This window comes from Hypanus sabinus, chromosome 13, assembly GCF_030144855.1.
Source record: "Hypanus sabinus isolate sHypSab1 chromosome 13, sHypSab1.hap1, whole genome shotgun sequence".
Lineage (NCBI taxonomy): Eukaryota > Metazoa > Chordata > Chondrichthyes > Myliobatiformes > Dasyatidae > Hypanus > Hypanus sabinus.
In genome coordinates, this window is record NC_082718.1 from 5,482,574 (window position 1) to 5,502,653 (window position 20,080).

General features: G+C 54.1%; 1 protein-coding gene across 3 annotated transcripts in view; it reads left to right on the top strand.

Annotated features, from left to right (window-relative positions):
* The window catches only part of tspan33a (tetraspanin 33a), a 58,829-nt gene that overhangs the window by 14,498 nt on the left and 24,251 nt on the right, over positions 1-20,080 (top strand). The gene's annotated exons all lie outside the window — the stretch shown is intronic.

Genomic DNA, 20,080 nt, shown 5'->3' on the forward strand with positions numbered 1-20,080 from the left:
TGGCCAGTTGAGAGTTAATTTGGACAGTGTACCTGGTCTGGAGAGGGGTGGCCAGTTGAAAGGGTTAATTTGGACAGTGTACCTGGTCTGGACAGGGGTGGCCACTTGAGGGTTAATTTGGACAGTGTACCTGGTCTGGAGAGGGGTGGCCAGTTGAGGGTTAATTTGGACAGTGTACCTGGTCTGGAGAGGGGTGGCCAGTTGAAAGGGTTAATTTGGACAGTGTACCTGGTCTGGAGAGGGGTGGCCAGTTGAGGGTTAATTTGGACAGTGTACCTGGTCTGGAGAGGGGTGGCCAGTTGAGGGTTAATTTGGACAGTGTACCTGGTCTGGAGAGGGGTGGTCAGTTGAGGGTTAATTTGGACAGTGTACCTGGTCTGGAGAGGGGTGGCCAGTTGAGGGTTAATTTGGACAGTGCACCTTGTCTGGAGAGGGGTGGCCTGTTGAGGGTTAATTTGGACAGTGTACCTGGTCTGGAGAGGGGTGGCCAGTTGAGGATTAATTTGGACAGTGTACCTGGTCTGGAGAGGGGTGGTCAGTTGAGGGTTAATTTGGACAGTGTACCTGGACTGGAGAGGGGTGGCCAGTTGAGGGTTAATTTGGACAGTGTTCCTGGTCTGGAGAGGGGTGGCCAGTTGAGGGTTAATTTGGACAGTGTTCCTGGTCTGGAGAGGGGTGGCCAGTTGAGGGTTAATTTGGACAGTGTACCTGGTCTGGAGAGGGGTGGTCAGTTGAGGGTTAATTTGTACAGTATACCTGGTCTGGAGAGGGGTGGCCAGTTGAGAGTTAATTTGGACAGTGTACCTGGTCTGGAGAGGGGTGGCCAGTTGAAAGGGTTAATTTGGACAGTGTACCTGGTCTGGACAGGGGTGGCCACTTGAGGGTTAATTTGGACAGTGTACCTGGTCTGGAGAGGGGTGGCCAGTTGAGGGTTAATTTGGACAGTGTACCTGGTCTGGAGAGGGGTGGCCAGTTGAAAGGGTTAATTTGGACAGTGTACCTGGTCTGGAGAGGGGTGGCCAGTTGAGGGTTAATTTGGACAGTGTACCTGGTCTGGAGAGGGGTGGCCAGTTGAGGGTTAATTTGGACAGTGTACCTGGTCTGGAGAGGGGTGGTCAGTTGAGGGTTAATTTGGACAGTGTACCTGGTCTGGAGAGGGGTGGCCAGTTGAGGGTTAATTTGGACAGTGCACCTTGTCTGGAGAGGGGTGGCCTGTTGAGGGTTAATTTGGACAGTGTACCTGGTCTGGAGAGGGGTGGCCGGTTGAGGGTTAATTTGGACAGTGTACCTGGTCTGGAGAGGGGTGGCCAGTTGAAAGGGTTAATTTGGACAGTGTACCTGGTCTGGAGAGGGGTGGCCAGTTGAAAGGGTTAATTTGGACAGTGTACCTGGTCTGGAGAGGGGTGGCCAGTTGAAAGGGTTAATTTGGACAGTGTACCTGGTCTGGAGAGGGGTGGCCAGTTGAGGGTTAATTTGGACAGTGTACCTGGTCTGGAGAGGGGTGGCCGGTTGAGGGTTAATTTGGACAGTGTACCTGGTCTGGAGAGGGGTGGCCGGTTGAGGGTTAATTTGGACAGTGTACCTGGTCTGGAGAGGGGTGGCCAGTTGAGGGTTAATTTGGACAGTGTACCTGGTCTGGAGAGGGGTGGCCAGTTGAGGGTTAATTTGGACAGTGTACCTGGTCTGGAGAGGGGTCGCCGGTTGAGGGTTAATTTGGACAGTGTACCTGGTCTGGAGAGGGGTGGCCAGTTGAGGGTTAATTTGGACAGTGTACCTGGTCTGGAGAGGGGTGGCCGGTTGAGGGTTAATTTGGACAGTGTACCTGGTCTGGAGCGGGGTGGCCAGTTGAGGGTTAATTTGGACAGTGTACCTGGTCTGGAGAGGGGTGGCCAGTTGAGGGTTAATTTGGACAGTGTACCTGGTCTGGAGAGGGGTGGTCAGTTGAGGGTTAATTTGTACAGTGTACCTGGTCTGGAGAGGGGTGGCCAGTTGAGAGTTAATTTGGACAGTGTACCTGGTCTGGAGAGGGGTGGCCAGTTGAAAGGGTTAATTTGGACAGTGTACCCGGTCTGGAGAGAGGTGGCCAGTTGAGGGTTAATTTGGACAGTGTACCTGGTCTGGAGAGGGGTGGCCAGTTGAAAGGGTTAATTTGGACAGTGTGCCTGGTCTGGAGAGGGGTGGCTAGTTGAGGGTTAATTTGGACAGTGCACCTTGTCTGGAGAGGGGTGGCCTGTTGAGGGTTAATTTGGACAGTGTACCTGGTCTGGAGAGGGGTGGCCAGTTGAGGGTTAATTTGGACAGTGTACCTGGTCTGGAGAGGGGTGGCCAGTTGAAAGGGTTAATTTGGACAGTGTACCTGGTCTGGAGAGGGGTGGCCAGTTGAAAGGGTTAATTTGGACAGTGTACCTGGTCTGGAGAGGGGTGGCCAGTTGAAAGGGTTAATTTGGACAGTGTACCTGGTCTGGAGAGGGGTGGCCAGTTGAGGGTTAATTTGGACAGTGTACCTGGTCTGGAGAGGGGTGGCCAGTTGAAAGGGTTAATTTGGACAGTGTACCTGGTCTGGAGAGGGGTGGCCAGTTGAGGGTTAATTTGGACAGTGTACCTGGTCTGGAGAGGGGTGGCCAGTTGACGGTTAATTTGGACAGTGTACCTGGTCTGGAGAGGGGTGGCCAGTTGAAAGGGTTAATTTGGACAGTGTACCTGGTCTGGAGAGGGGTGGCCAGTTGAAAGGGTTAATTTGGACAGTGTACCTGGTTTGGAGAGGGGTGGCCAGTTGACGGTTAATTTGGACAGTGCACCTGGTCGGGAGAGGGGTGGCCAGTTGACGGTTAATTTGGACAGTGTACCTGGTCGGGAGAGGGGTGGCCAGTTGAAAGGGTTAATTTGGACAGTGTACCTGGTCGGGAGAGTGGTGGCCAGTTGAAAGGGTTAATTTGGACAGTGTACCTGGTCTGGAGAGGGGTGGCCAGTTGAAAGGGTTAATTTGGACAGTGTACCTGGTCTGGAGAGGGGTGGCCAGTTGCGGGTTAATTTGGACAGTGTACCTGGTCTGGAGAGGGTTGGCCGGTTGAAAGGGTTAATTTGGACAGTGTACCTGGTCTGGAGAGGGGTGGCCAGTTGAGGGTTAATTTGGACAGTGTACCTGGTCTGGACAGGGGTGGCCAGTTGAAACAGTTAATTTGGACAGTGTACCTGGTCTGGAGAGGGGTGGCCGGTTGTGGATTAATTTGGACAGTGTACCTGGTCTGGAGAGGGGTGGCCGGTTGAAAGGGTTAATTTGGACAGTGTACCTGGTCTGGAGAGGGGTGGCCAGTTGACGGTTAATTTGGACAGTGTACCTGGTCTGGAGAGGGGTGGCCAGTTGAAAGGGTTAATTTGGACAGTGTACCTGGTCTGGAGAGGGGTGGCCAGTTGAAAGGGTTAATTTGGACAGTGTACCTGGTTTGGAGAGGGGTGGCCAGTTGACGGTTAATTTGGACAGTGCACCTGGTCGGGAGAGGGGTGGCCAGTTGACGGTTAATTTGGACAGTGTACCTGGTCGGGAGAGGGGTGGCCAGTTGAAAGGGTTAATTTGGACAGTGTACCTGGTCGGGAGAGTGGTGGCCAGTTGAAAGGGTTAATTTGGACAGTGTACCTGGTCTGGAGAGGGGTGGCCAGTTGAAAGGGTTAATTTGGACAGTGTACCTGGTCTGGAGAGGGGTGGCCAGTTGCGGGTTAATTTGGACAGTGTACCTGGTCTGGAGAGGGTTGGCCGGTTGAAAGGGTTAATTTGGACAGTGTACCTGGTCTGGAGAGGGGTGGCCAGTTGAGGGTTAATTTGGACAGTGTACCTGGTCTGGACAGGGGTGGCCAGTTGAAACAGTTAATTTGGACAGTGTACCTGGTCTGGAGAGGGGTGGCCGGTTGTGGATTAATTTGGACAGTGTACCTGGTCTGGAGAGGGGTGGCCGGTTGAAAGGGTTAATTTGGACAGTGTACCGGTCTGGAGACGGGTGGCCGGTTGTGGGTTAATTTGGACAGTGTACCTGGTCTGGAGAGGGGTGGCCGGTTGTGGGTTAATTTGGACAGTGTACCTGGTCTGGAGAGGGGTGGCCAGTTGAAAGGGTTAATTTGGACAGTGTACCTGGTCTGGAGAGGGGTGGCCGGTTGTGGGTTAATTTGGACAGTGTACCTGGTCTGGAGAGGGGTGGCCAGTTGAGGGTTAATTTGGACAGTGTACCTGGTCTGGAGAGGGGTGGCCGGTTGAGGGTTAATTTGGACAGTGTACCTGGTCTGGAGAGGGGTGGCCGGTTGAGGGTTAATTTGGACAGTGTACCTGGTCTGGAGAGGGGTGGCCAGTTGAGGGTTAATTTGGACAGTGTACCTGGTCTGGAGAGGGGTGGCCAGTTGAGGGTTAATTTGGACAGTGTACCTGTTCTGGAGAGGGGTGGCCAGTTGAAAGGGTTAATTTGGACAGTGTACCTGGTCTGGAGAGGGGTGGCCGGTTGTGGGTTAATTTGGACAGTGTACCTGGTCTGGAGAGGGGTGGCCAGTTGAGGGTTAATTTGGACAGTGTACCTGGTCTGGACAGGGGTGGCCACTTGAGGGTTAATTTGGACAGTGTACCTGGTCTGGAGAGGGGTGGCCAGTTGAGGGTTAATTTGGACAGTGTACCTGGTCTGGAGAGGGCTGGCCAGTTGAGGGTTAATTTGGACAGTGTACCTGGTCTGGAGAGGGGTGGCCGGTTGAAAGGGTTAATTTGGACAATGTACCTGGTCTGGAGAGGGGTGGCCAGTTGAGGGTTAATTTGGACATTATACCTGGTCTGGAGAGGGGTGGTCAGTTGAGGGTTAATTTGGACAGTGTACCTGGTCTGGAGAGGGGTGGTCAGTTGAGGGTTAATTTGGACAGTGTACCTGGTCTGGAGAGGGGTGGTCAGTTGAGGGTTAATTTGGACAGTGTACCTGGTCTGGAGAGGGGTGGCCAGTTGAGGGTTAATTTGGACAGTGTACCTGGTCTGGAGAGGGGTGGCCAGTTGAGGGTTAATTTGGACAGTGCACCTTGTCTGGAGAGGGGTGGCCTGTTGAGGGTTAATTTGGACAGTGTACCTGGTCTGGAGAGGGGTGGCCGGTTGAGGGTTAATTTGGACAGTGTACCTGGTCTGGAGAGGGGTGGCCAGTTGAAAGGGTTAATTTGGACAGTGTACCTGGTCTGGAGAGGGGTGGCCAGTTGAAAGGGTTAATTTGGACAGTGTACCTGGTCTGGAGAGGGGTGGCCAGTTGAAAGGGTTAATTTGGACAGTGTACCTGGTCTGGAGAGGGGTGGCCAGTTGAGGGTTAATTTGGACAGTGTACCTGGTCTGGAGAGGGGTGGCCAGTTGAAAGGGTTAATTTGGACAGTGTACCTGGTCTGGAGAGGGGTGGCCGGTTGAGGGTTAATTTGGACAGTGTACCTGGTCTGGAGAGGGGTGGCCGGTTGAGGGTTAATTTGGACAGTGTACCTGGTCTGGAGAGGGGTGTCTGGTTGAGGGTTAATTTGGACAGTGTACCTGGTCTGGAGAGGGGTGGCCAGTTGAGGGTTAATTTGGACAGTGTACCTGGTCTGGAGAGGGGTGGCCAGTTGAGGGTTAATTTGGACAGTGTACCTGGTCTGGAGAGGGGTGGCCGGTTGAGGGTTAATTTGGACAGTGTACCTGGTCTGGAGAGGGGTGGCCGGTTGAGGGTTAATTTGGACAGTGTACCTGGTCTGGAGAGGGGTGGCCAGTTGAAAGGGTTAATTTGGACAGTGTACCTGGTCTGGAGAGGGGTGGCCAGTTGAAAGGGTTAATTTGGACAGTGTACCTGGTCTGGAGAGGGGTGGCCAGTTGAAAGGGTTAATTTGGACAGTGTACCTGGTCTGGAGAGGGGTGGCCAGTTGAGGGTTAATTTGGACAGTGTACCTGGTCTGGAGAGGGGTGGCCAGTTGAAATGGTTAATTTGGACAGTGTACCTGGTCTGGAGAGGGGTGGCCGGTTGAGGGTTAATTTGGACAGTGTACCTGGTCTGGAGAGGGGTGGCCGGTTGAGGGTTAATTTGGACAGTGTACCTGGTCTGGAGAGGGGTGGCCGGTTGTGGGTTAATTTGGACAGTGTACCTGGTCTGGAGAGGGGTGGCCAGTTGAGGGTTAATATGGACAGTGTACCTGGTCTGGAGAGGGGTGGCCGGTTGAGGGTTAATTTGGACAGTGTACCTGGTCTGGAGAGGGGTGGCCAGTTGAGGGTTAATTTGGACAGTGTACCTGGTCTGGAGAGGGGTGGCCGGTTGAGGGTTAATTTGGACAGTGTACCTGGTCTGGAGAGGGGTGGCCCGTTGAGGGTTAATTTGGACAGTGTACCTGGTCTGGAGAGGGGTGGCCAGTTGAGGGTTAATTTGGACAGTGTACCTGGTCTGGAGAGGGGTGGCCGGTTGAGGGTTAATTTGGACAGTGTACCTGGTCTGGAGAGGGGCCAGTTGAGGGTTAATTTGGACAGTGTACCTGGTCTGGAGAGGGGTGGCCAGTTGAGGGTTAATTTGGACAGTGTACCTGGTCTGGAGAGGGGTGGTCAGTTGAGGGTTAATTTGGACAGTGTACCTGGTCTGGAGAGGGGTGGTCAGTTGAGGGTTAATTTGGACAGTGTACCTGGTCTGGAGAGGGGTGGTCAGTTGAGGGTTAATTTGGACAGTGTACCTGGTCTGGAGAGGGGTGGCCAGCTGAGGGTTAATTTGGACAGTGTACCTGGTCTGGAGAGGGGTGGCCAGTTGAGGGTTAATTTGGACAGTGTACCTGGTCTGGAGAGGGGTGGCCAGTTGAGGGTTAATTTGGACAGTGCACCTTGTCTGGAGAGGGGTGGCCTGTTGAGGGTTAATTTGGACAGTGTACCTGGTCTGGCGAGGGGTGGCCGGTTGAGGGTTAATTTGGACAGTGTACCTGGTCTGGAGAGGGGTGGCCAGTTGAAAGGGTTAATTTGGACAGTGTACCTGGTCTGGAGAGGGGTGGCCAGTTGAAAGGGTTAATTTGGACAGTGTACCTGGTCTGGAGAGGGGTGGCCAGTTGAGGGTTAATTTGGACAGTGTACCTGGTCTGGAGAGGGGTGGCCAGTTGAAAGGGTTAATTTGGACAGTGTACCTGGTCTGGAGAGGGGTGGCCAGTTGAGGGTTAATTTGGACAGTGTACCTGGTCTGGAGAGGGGTGGCCAGTTGAAAGGGTTAATTTGGACAGTGTACCTGGTCTGGAGAGGGGTGGCCGGTTGAGGGTTAATTTGGACAGTGTACCTGGTCTGGAGAGGGGTGGCCGGTTGTGGGTTAATTTGGACAGTGTACCTGGTCTGGAGAGGGGTGGCCAGTTGAGGGTTAATTTGGACAGTGTACCTGGTCTGGAGAGGGGTGGCCGGTTGAGGGTTAATTTGGACAGTGTACCTGGTCTGGAGAGGGGTGGCCAGTTGAGGGTTAATTTGGACAGTGTACCTGGTCTGGAGAGGGGTGGCCGGTTGAGGGTTAATTTGGACAGTGTACCTGGTCTGGAGAGGGGTGGCCAGTTGAGGGTTAATTTGGACAGTGTACCTGGTCTGGAGAGGGGTGGCCGGTTGAGGGTTAATTTGGACAGTGTACCTGGTCTGGAGAGGGGTGGCCAGTTGAGGGTTAATTTGGACTGTGTACCTGGTCTGGAGAGGGGTGGCCAGTTGAGGGTTAATTTGGACTGTGTACCTGGTCTGGAGAGGGGTGGCCAGTTGAGGGTTAATTTGGACAGTGTACCTGGTCTGGAGAGGGGTGGCCAGTTGAAAGGGTTAATTTGGACAGTGTACCTGGTCTGGAGAGGGGTGGCCAGTTGAAAGGGTTAATTTGGACAGTGTACCTGGTCTGGAGAGGGGTGGCCAGTTGAAAGGGTTAATTTGGACAGTGTACCTGGTCTGGAGAGGGGTGGCCAGTTGAGGGTTAATTTGGACAGTGTACCTGGTCTGGAGAGGGGTGGCCAGTTGAAAGGGTTAATTTGGACAGTGTACCTGGTCTGGAGAGGGGTGGCCGGTTGAGGGTTAATTTGGACAGTGTACCTGGTCAGGAGAGTGGTGGCCGGTTGAGGGTTAATTTGGACAGTGTACCTGGTCTGGAGAGGGGTGGCCGGTTGTGGGTTAATTTGGACAGTGTACCTGGTCTGGAGAGGGGTGGCCGGTTGAGGGTTAATTTGGACAGTGTACCTGGTCTGGAGAGGGGTGGCCGGTTGAGGGTTAATTTGGACAGTGTACCTGGTCTGGAGAGGGGTGGCCGGTTGAGGGTTAATTTGGACAGTGTACCTGGTCTGGAGAGGGGTGGCCGGTTGAGGGTTAATTTGGACAGTGTACCTGGTCTGGAGAGGGGTGGCCAGTTGAGGGTTAATTTGGACAGTGTACCTGGTCTGGAGAGGGGTGGCCAGTTGAGGGTTAATTTGGACAGTGTACCTGGTCTGGAGAGGGGTGGCCAGTTGAGGGTTAATTTGGACAGTGTACCTGGTCTGGACAGGGGTGGCCAGTTGAAACAGTTAATTTGGACAGTGTACCTGGTCTGGAGAGGGGTGGCCGGTTGTGGATTAATTTGGACAGTGTACCTGGTCTGGAGAGGGGTGGCCGGTTGAAAGGGTTAATTTGGACAGTGTACCGGTCTGGAGACGGGTGGCCGGTTGTGGGTTAATTTGGACAGTGTACCTGGTCTGGAGAGGGGTGGCCAGTTGAAAGGGTTAATTTGGACAGTGTACCTGGTCTGGAGAGGGGTGGCCAGTTGAAAGGGTTAATTTGGACAGTGTACCTGGTCTGGAGAGGGGTGGCCGGTTGAGGGTTAATTTGGACAGTGTACCTGGTCTGGAGAGGGGTGGCCGGTTGAGGGTTAATTTGGACAGTGAACCTGGTCTGGAGAGGGGTGGCCAGTTGAGGGTTAATTTGGACAGTGTACCTGGTCTGGAGAGGGGTGGCCAGTTGAAAGGGTTAATTTGGACAGTGTACCTGGTCTGGAGAGGGGTGGCCAGTTGAGGGTTAATTTGGACAGTGTACCTGGTCTGGAGAGGGGTGGCCAGTTGAAAGGGTTAATTTGGACAGTGTACCTGGTCTGGAGAGGGGTGGCCGGTTGAGGGTTAATTTGGACAGTGTACCTGGTCTGGAGAGGGGTGGCCGGTTGTGGGTTAATTTGGACAGTGTACCTGGTCTGGAGAGGGGTGGCCAGTTGAGGGTTAATTTGGACAGTGTACCTGGTCTGGAGAGGGGTGGCCGGTTGAGGGTTAATTTGGACAGTGTACCTGGTCTGGAGAGGGGTGGCCAGTTGAGGGTTAATTTGGACAGTGTACCTGGTCTGGAGAGGGGTGGCCGGTTGAGGGTTAATTTGGACAGTGTACCTGGTCTGGAGAGGGGTGGCCAGTTGAGGGTTAATTTGGACAGTGTACCTGGTCTGGAGAGGGGTGGCCAGTTGAGGGTTAATTTGGACAGTGTACCTGGTCTGGAGAGGGGTGGCCGGTTGAGGGTTAATTTGGACAGTGTACCTGGTCTGGAGAGGGGTGGCCAGTTGAGGGTTAATTTGGACTGTGTACCTGGTCTGGAGAGGGGTGGCCAGTTGAGGGTTAATTTGGACTGTGTACCTGGTCTGGAGAGGGGTGGCCAGTTGAGGGTTAATTTGGACAGTGTACCTGGTCTGGAGAGGGGTGGCCAGTTGAGGGTTAATTTGGACAGTGTACCTGGTCTGGAGAGGGGTGGCCAGTTGAAAGGGTTAATTTGGACAGTGTACCTGGTCTGGAGAGGGGTGGCCAGTTGAAAGGGTTAATTTGGACAGTGTACCTGGTCTGGAGAGGGGTGGCCAGTTGAAAGGGTTAATTTGGACAGTGTACCTGGTCTGGAGAGGGGTGGCCAGTTGAGGGTTAATTTGGACAGTGTACCTGGTCTGGAGAGGGGTGGCCAGTTGAAAGGGTTAATTTGGACAGTGTACCTGGTCTGGAGAGGGGTGGCCGGTTGAGGGTTAATTTGGACAGTGTACCTGGTCAGGAGAGTGGTGGCCGGTTGAGGGTTAATTTGGACAGTGTACCTGGTCTGGAGAGGGGTGGCCGGTTGTGGGTTAATTTGGACAGTGTACCTGGTCTGGAGAGGGGTGGCCGGTTGAGGGTTAATTTGGACAGTGTACCTGGTCTGGAGAGGGGTGGCCGGTTGAGGGTTAATTTGGACAGTGTACCTGGTCTGGAGAGGGGTGGCCGGTTGAGGGTTAATTTGGACAGTGTACCTGGTCTGGAGAGGGGTGGCCGGTTGAGGGTTAATTTGGACAGTGTACCTGGTCTGGAGAGGGGTGGCCAGTTGAGGGTTAATTTGGACAGTGTACCTGGTCTGGAGAGGGGTGGCCAGTTGAGGGTTAATTTGGACAGTGTACCTGGTCTGGAGAGGGGTGGCCAGTTGAGGGTTAATTTGGACAGTGTACCTGGTCTGGACAGGGGTGGCCAGTTGAAACAGTTAATTTGGACAGTGTACCTGGTCTGGAGAGGGGTGGCCGGTTGTGGATTAATTTGGACAGTGTACCTGGTCTGGAGAGGGGTGGCCGGTTGAAAGGGTTAATTTGGACAGTGTACCGGTCTGGAGACGGGTGGCCGGTTGTGGGTTAATTTGGACAGTGTACCTGGTCTGGAGAGGGGTGGCCGGTTGTGGGTTAATTTGGACAGTGTACCTGGTCTGGAGAGGGGTGGCCAGTTGAGGGTTAATTTGGACAGTGTACCTGGTCTGGACAGGGGTGGCCAGTTGAAACAGTTAATTTGGACAGTGTACCTGGTCTGGAGAGGGGTGGCCGGTTGTGGATTAATTTGGACAGTGTACCTGGTCTGGAGAGGGGTGGCCGGTTGAAAGGGTTAATTTGGACAGTGTACCGGTCTGGAGACGGGTGGCCGGTTGTGGGTTAATTTGGACAGTGTACCTGGTCTGGAGAGGGGTGGCCGGTTGTGGGTTAATTTGGACAGTGTACCTGGTCTGGAGAGGGGTGGCCAGTTGAAAGGGTTAATTTGGACAGTGTACCTGGTCTGGAGAGGGGTGGCCGGTTGTGGGTTAATTTCGACAGTGTACCTGGTCTGGAGAGGGGTGGCCAGTTGAGGGTTAATTTGGACAGTGTACCTGGTCTGGAGAGGGGTGGCCGGTTGAGGGTTAATTTGGACAGTGTACCTGGTCTGGAGAGGGGTGGCCAGTTGAGGGTTAATTTGGACAGTGTACCTGGTCTGGAGAGGGGTGGCCAGTTGAGGGTTAATTTGGACAGTGTACCTGGTCTGGAGAGGGGTGGCCAGTTGAAAGGGTTAATTTGGACAGTGTACCTGGTCTGGAGAGGGGTGGCCGGTTGTGGGTTAATTTGGACAGTGTACCTGGTCTGGAGAGGGGTGGCCAGTTGAGGGTTAATTTGGACAGTGTACCTGGTCTGGAGAGGGGTGGCCGGTTGAGGGTTAATTTGGACAGTGTACCTGGTCTGGAGAGGGGTGGCCAGTTGAGGGTTAATTTGGACTGTGTACCTGGTCTGGAGAGGGGTGGCCAGTTGAGGGTTAATTTGGACTGTGTACCTGGTCTGGAGAGGGGTGGCCAGTTGAGGGTTAATTTGGACAGTGTACCTGGTCTGGAGAGGGGTGGCCAGTTGAAAGGGTTAATTTGGACAGTGTACCTGGTCTGGAGAGGGGTGGCCAGTTGAAAGGGTTAATTTGGACAGTGTACCTGGTCTGGAGAGGGGTGGCCAGTTGAAAGGGTTAATTTGGACAGTGTACCTGGTCTGGAGAGGGGTGGCCAGTTGAGGGTTAATTTGGACAGTGTACCTGGTCTGGAGAGGGGTGGCCAGTTGAAAGGGTTAATTTGGACAGTGTACCTGGTCTGGAGAGGGGTGGCCGGTTGAGGGTTAATTTGGACAGTGTACCTGGTCAGGAGAGTGGTGGCCGGTTGAGGGTTAATTTGGACAGTGTACCTGGTCTGGAGAGGGGTGGCCGGTTGTGGGTTAATTTGGACAGTGTACCTGGTCTGGAGAGGGGTGGCCGGTTGAGGGTTAATTTGGACAGTGTACCTGGTCTGGAGAGGGGTGGCCGGTTGAGGGTTAATTTGGACAGTGTACCTGGTCTGGAGAGGGGTGGCCGGTTGAGGGTTAATTTGGACAGTGTACCTGGTCTGGAGAGGGGTGGCCGGTTGAGGGTTAATTTGGACAGTGTACCTGGTCTGGAGAGGGGTGGCCAGTTGAGGGTTAATTTGGACAGTGTACCTGGTCTGGAGAGGGGTGGCCAGTTGAGGGTTAATTTGGACAGTGTACCTGGTCTGGAGAGGGGTGGCCAGTTGAGGGTTAATTTGGACAGTGTACCTGGTCTGGACAGGGGTGGCCAGTTGAAACAGTTAATTTGGACAGTGTACCTGGTCTGGAGAGGGGTGGCCGGTTGTGGATTAATTTGGACAGTGTACCTGGTCTGGAGAGGGGTGGCCGGTTGAAAGGGTTAATTTGGACAGTGTACCGGTCTGGAGACGGGTGGCCGGTTGTGGGTTAATTTGGACAGTGTACCTGGTCTGGAGAGGGGTGGCCAGTTGAAAGGGTTAATTTGGACAGTGTACCTGGTCTGGAGAGGGGTGGCCAGTTGAAAGGGTTAATTTGGACAGTGTACCTGGTCTGGAGAGGGGTGGCCGGTTGAGGGTTAATTTGGACAGTGTACCTGGTCTGGAGAGGGGTGGCCGGTTGAGGGTTAATTTGGACAGTGAACCTGGTCTGGAGAGGGGTGGCCAGTTGAGGGTTAATTTGGACAGTGTACCTGGTCTGGAGAGGGGTGGCCAGTTGAAAGGGTTAATTTGGACAGTGTACCTGGTCTGGAGAGTGGTGGCCAGTTGAGGGTTAATTTGGACAGTGTACCTGGTCTGGAGAGGGGTGGCCAGTTGAAAGGGTTAATTTGGACAGTGTACCTGGTCTGGAGAGGGGTGGCCGGTTGAGGGTTAATTTGGACAGTGTACCTGGTCTGGAGAGGGGTGGCCGGTTGTGGGTTAATTTGGACAGTGTACCTGGTCTGGAGAGGGGTGGCCAGTTGAGGGTTAATTTGGACAGTGTACCTGGTCTGGAGAGGGGTGGCCGGTTGAGGGTTAATTTGGACAGTGTACCTGGTCTGGAGAGGGGTGGCCAGTTGAGGGTTAATTTGGACAGTGTACCTGGTCTGGAGAGGGGTGGCCGGTTGAGGGTTAATTTGGACAGTGTACCTGGTCTGGAGAGGGGTGGCCAGTTGAGGGTTAATTTGGACAGTGTACCTGGTCTGGAGAGGGGTGGCCAGTTGAGGGTTAATTTGGACAGTGTACCTGGTCTGGAGAGGGGTGGCCGGTTGAGGGTTAATTTGGACAGTGTACCTGGTCTGGAGAGGGGTGGCCAGTTGAGGGTTAATTTGGACTGTGTACCTGGTCTGGAGAGGGGTGGCCAGTTGAGGGTTAATTTGGACTGTGTACCTGGTCTGGAGAGGGGTGGCCAGTTGAGGGTTAATTTGGACAGTGTACCTGGTCTGGAGAGGGGTGGCCAGTTGAGGGTTAATTTGGACAGTGTACCTGGTCTGGAGAGGGGTGGCCAGTTGAAAGGGTTAATTTGGACAGTGTACCTGGTCTGGAGAGGGGTGGCCAGTTGAAAGGGTTAATTTGGACAGTGTACCTGGTCTGGAGAGGGGTGGCCAGTTGAAAGGGTTAATTTGGACAGTGTACCTGGTCTGGAGAGGGGTGGCCAGTTGAGGGTTAATTTGGACAGTGTACCTGGTCTGGAGAGGGGTGGCCAGTTGAAAGGGTTAATTTGGACAGTGTACCTGGTCTGGAGAGGGGTGGCCGGTTGAGGGTTAATTTGGACAGTGTACCTGGTCAGGAGAGTGGTGGCCGGTTGAGGGTTAATTTGGACAGTGTACCTGGTCTGGAGAGGGGTGGCCGGTTGTGGGTTAATTTGGACAGTGTACCTGGTCTGGAGAGGGGTGGCCGGTTGAGGGTTAATTTGGACAGTGTACCTGGTCTGGAGAGGGGTGGCCGGTTGAGGGTTAATTTGGACAGTGTACCTGGTCTGGAGAGGGGTGGCCGGTTGAGGGTTAATTTGGACAGTGTACCTGGTCTGGAGAGGGGTGGCCGGTTGAGGGTTAATTTGGACAGTGTACCTGGTCTGGAGAGGGGTGGCCAGTTGAGGGTTAATTTGGACAGTGTACCTGGTCTGGAGAGGGGTGGCCAGTTGAGGGTTAATTTGGACAGTGTACCTGGTCTGGAGAGGGGTGGCCAGTTGAGGGTTAATTTGGACAGTGTACCTGGTCTGGACAGGGGTGGCCAGTTGAAACAGTTAATTTGGACAGTGTACCTGGTCTGGAGAGGGGTGGCCGGTTGTGGATTAATTTGGACAGTGTACCTGGTCTGGAGAGGGGTGGCCGGTTGAAAGGGTTAATTTGGACAGTGTACCGGTCTGGAGACGGGTGGCCGGTTGTGGGTTAATTTGGACAGTGTACCTGGTCTGGAGAGGGGTGGCCGGTTGTGGGTTAATTTGGACAGTGTACCTGGTCTGGAGAGGGGTGGCCAGTTGAGGGTTAATTTGGACAGTGTACCTGGTCTGGACAGGGGTGGCCAGTTGAAACAGTTAATTTGGACAGTGTACCTGGTCTGGAGAGGGGTGGCCGGTTGTGGATTAATTTGGACAGTGTACCTGGTCTGGAGAGGGGTGGCCGGTTGAAAGGGTTAATTTGGACAGTGTACCGGTCTGGAGACGGGTGGCCGGTTGTGGGTTAATTTGGACAGTGTACCTGGTCTGGAGAGGGGTGGCCGGTTGTGGGTTAATTTGGACAGTGTACCTGGTCTGGAGAGGGGTGGCCAGTTGAAAGGGTTAATTTGGACAGTGTACCTGGTCTGGAGAGGGGTGGCCGGTTGTGGGTTAATTTCGACAGTGTACCTGGTCTGGAGAGGGGTGGCCAGTTGAGGGTTAATTTGGACAGTGTACCTGGTCTGGAGAGGGGTGGCCGGTTGAGGGTTAATTTGGACAGTGTACCTGGTCTGGAGAGGGGTGGCCAGTTGAGGGTTAATTTGGACAGTGTACCTGGTCTGGAGAGGGGTGGCCAGTTGAGGGTTAATTTGGACAGTGTACCTGGTCTGGAGAGGGGTGGCCAGTTGAAAGGGTTAATTTGGACAGTGTACCTGGTCTGGAGAGGGGTGGCCGGTTGTGGGTTAATTTGGACAGTGTACCTGGTCTGGAGAGGGGTGGCCAGTTGAGGGTTAATTTGGACAGTGTACCTGGTCTGGACAGGGGTGGCCACTTGAGGGTTAATTTGGACAGTGTACCTGGTCTGGAGAGGGGTGGCCAGTTGAGGGTTAATTTGGACAGTGTACCTGGTCTGGAGAGGGCTGGCCAGTTGAGGGTTAATTTGGACAGTGTACCTGGTCTGGAGAGGGGTGGCCGGTTGAAAGGGTTAATTTGGACAATGTACCTGGTCTGGAGAGGGGTGGCCAGTTGAGGGTTAATTTGGACATTATACCTGGTCTGGAGAGGGGTGGTCAGTTGAGGGTTAATTTGGACAGTGTACCTGGTCTGGAGAGGGGTGGTCAGTTGAGGGTTAATTTGGACAGTGTACCTGGTCTGGAGAGGGGTGGTCAGTTGAGGGTTAATTTGGACAGTGTACCTGGTCTGGAGAGGGGTGGCCAGTTGAGAGTTAATTTGGACAGTGTACCTGGTCTGGAGAGGGGTGGCCAGTTGAGGGTTAATTTGGACAGTGCACCTTGTCTGGAGAGGGGTGGCCTGTTGAGAGTTAATTTGGACAGTGTACCTGGTCTGGAGAGGGGTGGCCGGTTGAGGGTTAATTTGGACAGTGTACCTGGTCTGGAGAGGGGTGGCCAGTTGAAAGGGTTAATTTGGACAGTGTACCTGGTCTGGAGAGGGGTGGCCAGTTGAGGGTTAATTTGGACAGTGTACCTGGTCTGGAGAGGGGTGGCCAGTTGAAAGGGTTAATTTGGACAGTGTACCTGGTCTGGAGAGGGGTGGCCAGTTGAGGGTTAATTTGGACAGTGTACCTGGTCTGGAGAGGGGTGGCCAGTTGAAAGGGTTAATTTGGACAGTGTACCTGGTCTGGAGAGGGGTGGCCGGTTGAGGGTTAATTTGGACAGTGTACCTGGTCTGGAGAGGGGTGGCCGGTTGAGGGTTAATTTGGACAGTGTACCTGGTCTGGAGAGGGGTGGCCGGTTGTGGGTTAATTTGGACAGTGTACCTGGTCTGGAGAGGGGTGGCCAGTTGAGGGTTAATATGGACAGTGTACCTGGTCTGGAGAGGGGTGGCCGGTTGAGGGTTAATTTGGACAGTGTACCTGGTCTGGAGAGGGGTGGCCAGTTGAGGGTTAATTTGGACAGTGTACCTGGTCTGGAGAGGGGTGGCCAGTTGAAAGGGTTAATTTGGACAGTGTACCTGGTCTGGAGAGGGGTGGCCAGTTGAAAGGGTTAATTTGGACAGTGTACCTGGTCTGGAGAGGGGTGGCCAGTTGAAAGGGTTAATTTGGACAGTGTACCTGGTCTGGAGAGGGGTGGCCAGTTGAGGGTTAATTTGGACAGTGTACCTGGTCTGGAGAGGGGTGGCCAGTTGAAAGGGTTAATTTGGACAGTGTACCTGGTCTGGAGAGGGGTGGCCGGTTGAGGGTTAATTTGGACAGTGTACCTGGTCTGGTGAGGGGTGGCCGGTTGAGGGTTAATTTGGACAGTGTACCTGGTCTGGAGAGGGGTGGCCGGTTGTGGGTTAATTTGGACAGTGTACCTGGTCTGGAGAGGGGTGGCCAGTTGAGGGTTAATATGGACAGTGTACCTGGTCTGGAGAGGGGTGGCCGGTTGAGGGTTAATTTGGACAGTGTACCTGGTCTGGAGAGGGGTGGCCAGTTGAGGGTTAATTTGGACAGTGTACCTGGTCTGGAGAGGGGTGGCCGGTTGAGGGTTAATTTGGACAGTGTACCTGGTCTGGAGAGGGGTGGCCAGTTGAGGGTTAATTTGGACAGTGTACCTGGTCTGGAGAGGGGTGGCCAGTTGAGGGTTAATTTGGACAGTGTACCTGGTCTGGAGAGGGGTGGCCGGTTGAGGGTTAATTTGGACAGTGTACCTGGTCTGGAGAGGGGCCAGTTGAGGGTTAATTTGGACAGTGTACCTGGTCTGGAGAGGGGTGGCCAGTTGAGGGTTAATTTGGACAGTGTACCTGGTCTGGAGAGGGGTGGTCAGTTGAGGGTTAATTTGGACAGTGTACCTGGTCTGGAGAGGGGTGGTCAGTTGAGGGTTAATTTGGACAGTGTACCTGGTCTGGAGAGGGGTGGTCAGTTGAGGGTTAATTTGGACAGTGTACCTGGTCTGGAGAGGGGTGGCCAGCTGAGGGTTAATTTGGACAGTGTACCTGGTCTGGAGAGGGGTGGCCAGTTGAGGGTTAATTTGGACAGTGTACCTGGTCTGGAGAGGGGTGGCCAGTTGAGGGTTAATTTGGACAGTGCACCTTGTCTGGAGAGGGGTGGCCTGTTGAGGGTTAATTTGGACAGTGTACCTGGTCTGGCGAGGGGTGGCCGGTTGAGGGTTAATTTGGACAGTGTACCTGGTCTGGAGAGGGGTGGCCAGTTGAAAGGGTTAATTTGGACAGTGTACCTGGTCTGGAGAGGGGTGGCCAGTTGAAAGGGTTAATTTGGACAGTGTACCTGGTCTGGAGAGGGGTGGCCAGTTGAGGGTTAATTTGGACAGTGTACCTGGTCTGGAGAGGGGTGGCCAGTTGAAAGGGTTAATTTGGACAGTGTACCTGGTCTGGAGAGGGGTGGCCAGTTGAGGGTTAATTTGGACAGTGTACCTGGTCTGGAGAGGGGTGGCCAGTTGAAAGGGTTAATTTGGACAGTGTACCTGGTCTGGAGAGGGGTGGCCGGTTGAGGGTTAATTTGGACAGTGTACCTGGTCTGGAGAGGGGTGGCCGGTTGTGGGTTAATTTGGACAGTGTACCTGGTCTGGAGAGGGGTGGCCAGTTGAGGGTTAATTTGGACAGTGTACCTGGTCTGGAGAGGGGTGGCCGGTTGAGGGTTAATTTGGACAGTGTACCTGGTCTGGAGAGGGGTGGCCAGTTGAGGGTTAATTTGGACAGTGTACCTGGTCTGGAGAGGGGTGGCCGGTTGAGGGTTAATTTGGACAGTGTACCTGGTCTGGAGAGGGGTGGCCAGTTGAGGGTTAATTTGGACAGTGTACCTGGTCTGGAGAGGGGTGGCCAGTTGAGCGTTAATTTGGACAGTGTACCTGGTCTGGAGAGGGGTGGCCGGTTGAGGGTTAATTTGGACAGTGTACCTGGTCTGGAGAGGGGTGGCCAGCTGAGGGTTAATTTGGACAGTGTACCTGGTCTGGAGAGGGGTGGCCAGTTGAGGGTTAATTTGGACAGTGTACCTGGTCTGGAGAGGGGTGGCCAGTTGAGGGTTAATTTGGACAGTGCACCTTGTCTGGAGAGGGGTGGCCTGTTGAGGGTTAATTTGGACAGTGTACCTGGTCTGGCGAGGGGTGGCCGGTTGAGGGTTAATTTGGACAGTGTACCTGGTCTGGAGAGGGGTGGCCAGTTGAAAGGGTTAATTTGGACAGTGTACCTGGTCTGGAGAGGGGTGGCCAGTTGAAAGGGTTAATTTGGACAGTGTACCTGGTCTGGAGAGGGGTGGCCAGTTGAGGGTTAATTTGGACAGTGTACCTGGTCTGGAGAGGGGTGGCCAGTTGAAAGGGTTAATTTGGACAGTGTACCTGGTCTGGAGAGGGGTGGCCAGTTGAGGGTTAATTTGGACAGTGTACCTGGTCTGGAGAGGGGTGGCCAGTTGAAAGGGTTAATTTGGACAGTGTACCTGGACTGGAGAGGGGTGGCCGGTTGAGGGTTAATTTGGACAGTGTACCTGGTCTGGAGAGGGGTGGCCGGTTGTGGGTTAATTTGGACAGTGTACCTGGTCTGGAGAGGGGTGGCCAGTTGAGGGTTAATTTGGACAGTGTACCTGGTCTGGAGAGGGGTGGCCGGTTGAGGGTTAATTTGGACAGTGTACCTGGTCTGGAGAGGGGTGGCCAGTTGAGGGTTAATTTGGACAGTGTACCTGGTCTGGAGAGGGGTGGCCGGTTGAGGGTTAATTTGGACAGTGTACCTGGTCTGGAGAGGGGTGGCCAGTTGAGGGTTAATTTGGACAGTGTACCTGGTCTGGAGAGGGGTGGCCAGTTGAGGGTTAATTTGGACAGTGTACCTGGTCTGGAGAGGGGTGGCCGGTTGAGGGTTAATTTGGACAGTGTACCTGGTCTGGAGAGGGGTGGCCAGTTGAAAGGGTTAATTTGGACAGTGTACCTGGTCTGGAGAGGGGTGGCCAGTTGAAAGGGTTAATTTGGACAGTGTACCTGGTCTGGAGAGGGGTGGCCAGTTGAGGGTTAATTTGGACAGTGTACCTGGTCTGGAGAGGGGTGGCCAGTTGAAAGGGTTAATTTGGACAGTGTACCTGGTCTGGAGTGGGGTGGCCGGTTGAGGGTTAATTTGGACAGTGTACCTGGTCTGGAGAGTGGTGGCCGGTTGAGGGTTAATTTGGACAGTGTACCTGGTCTGGAGAGGGGTGGCCGGTTGTGGGTTAATTTGGACAGTGTACCTGGTCTGGAGAGGGGTGGCCGGTTGAGGGTTAATTTGGACAGTGTACCTGGTCTGGAGAGGGGTGGCCGGTTGAGGGTTAATTTGGACAGTGTACCTGGTCTGGAGAGGGGTGGCCAGTTGAGGGTTAATTTGGACAGTGTACCTGGTCTGGAGAGGGGTGGCCGGTTGAGGGTTAATTTGGACAGTGTACCTGGTCTGGAGAGGGGTGGCCAGTTGAGGGTTAATTTGGACAGTGTACCTGGTCTGGAGAGGGGTGGCCAGTTGAGGGTTAATTTGGACAGTGTACCTGGTCTGGAGAGGGGTGGCCGGTTGAGGGTTAATTTGGACAGTGTACCTGGTCTGGAGAGGGGTGGCCAGTTGAGGGTTAATTTGGACAGTGTACCTGGTCTGGAGAGGGGTGGCCAGTTGAGGGTTAATTTGGACTGTGTACCTGGTCTGGAGAGGGGTGGCCAGTTGAGGGTTAATTTGGACAGTGTACCTGGTCTGGAGAGGGGTGGCCAGTTGAGGGT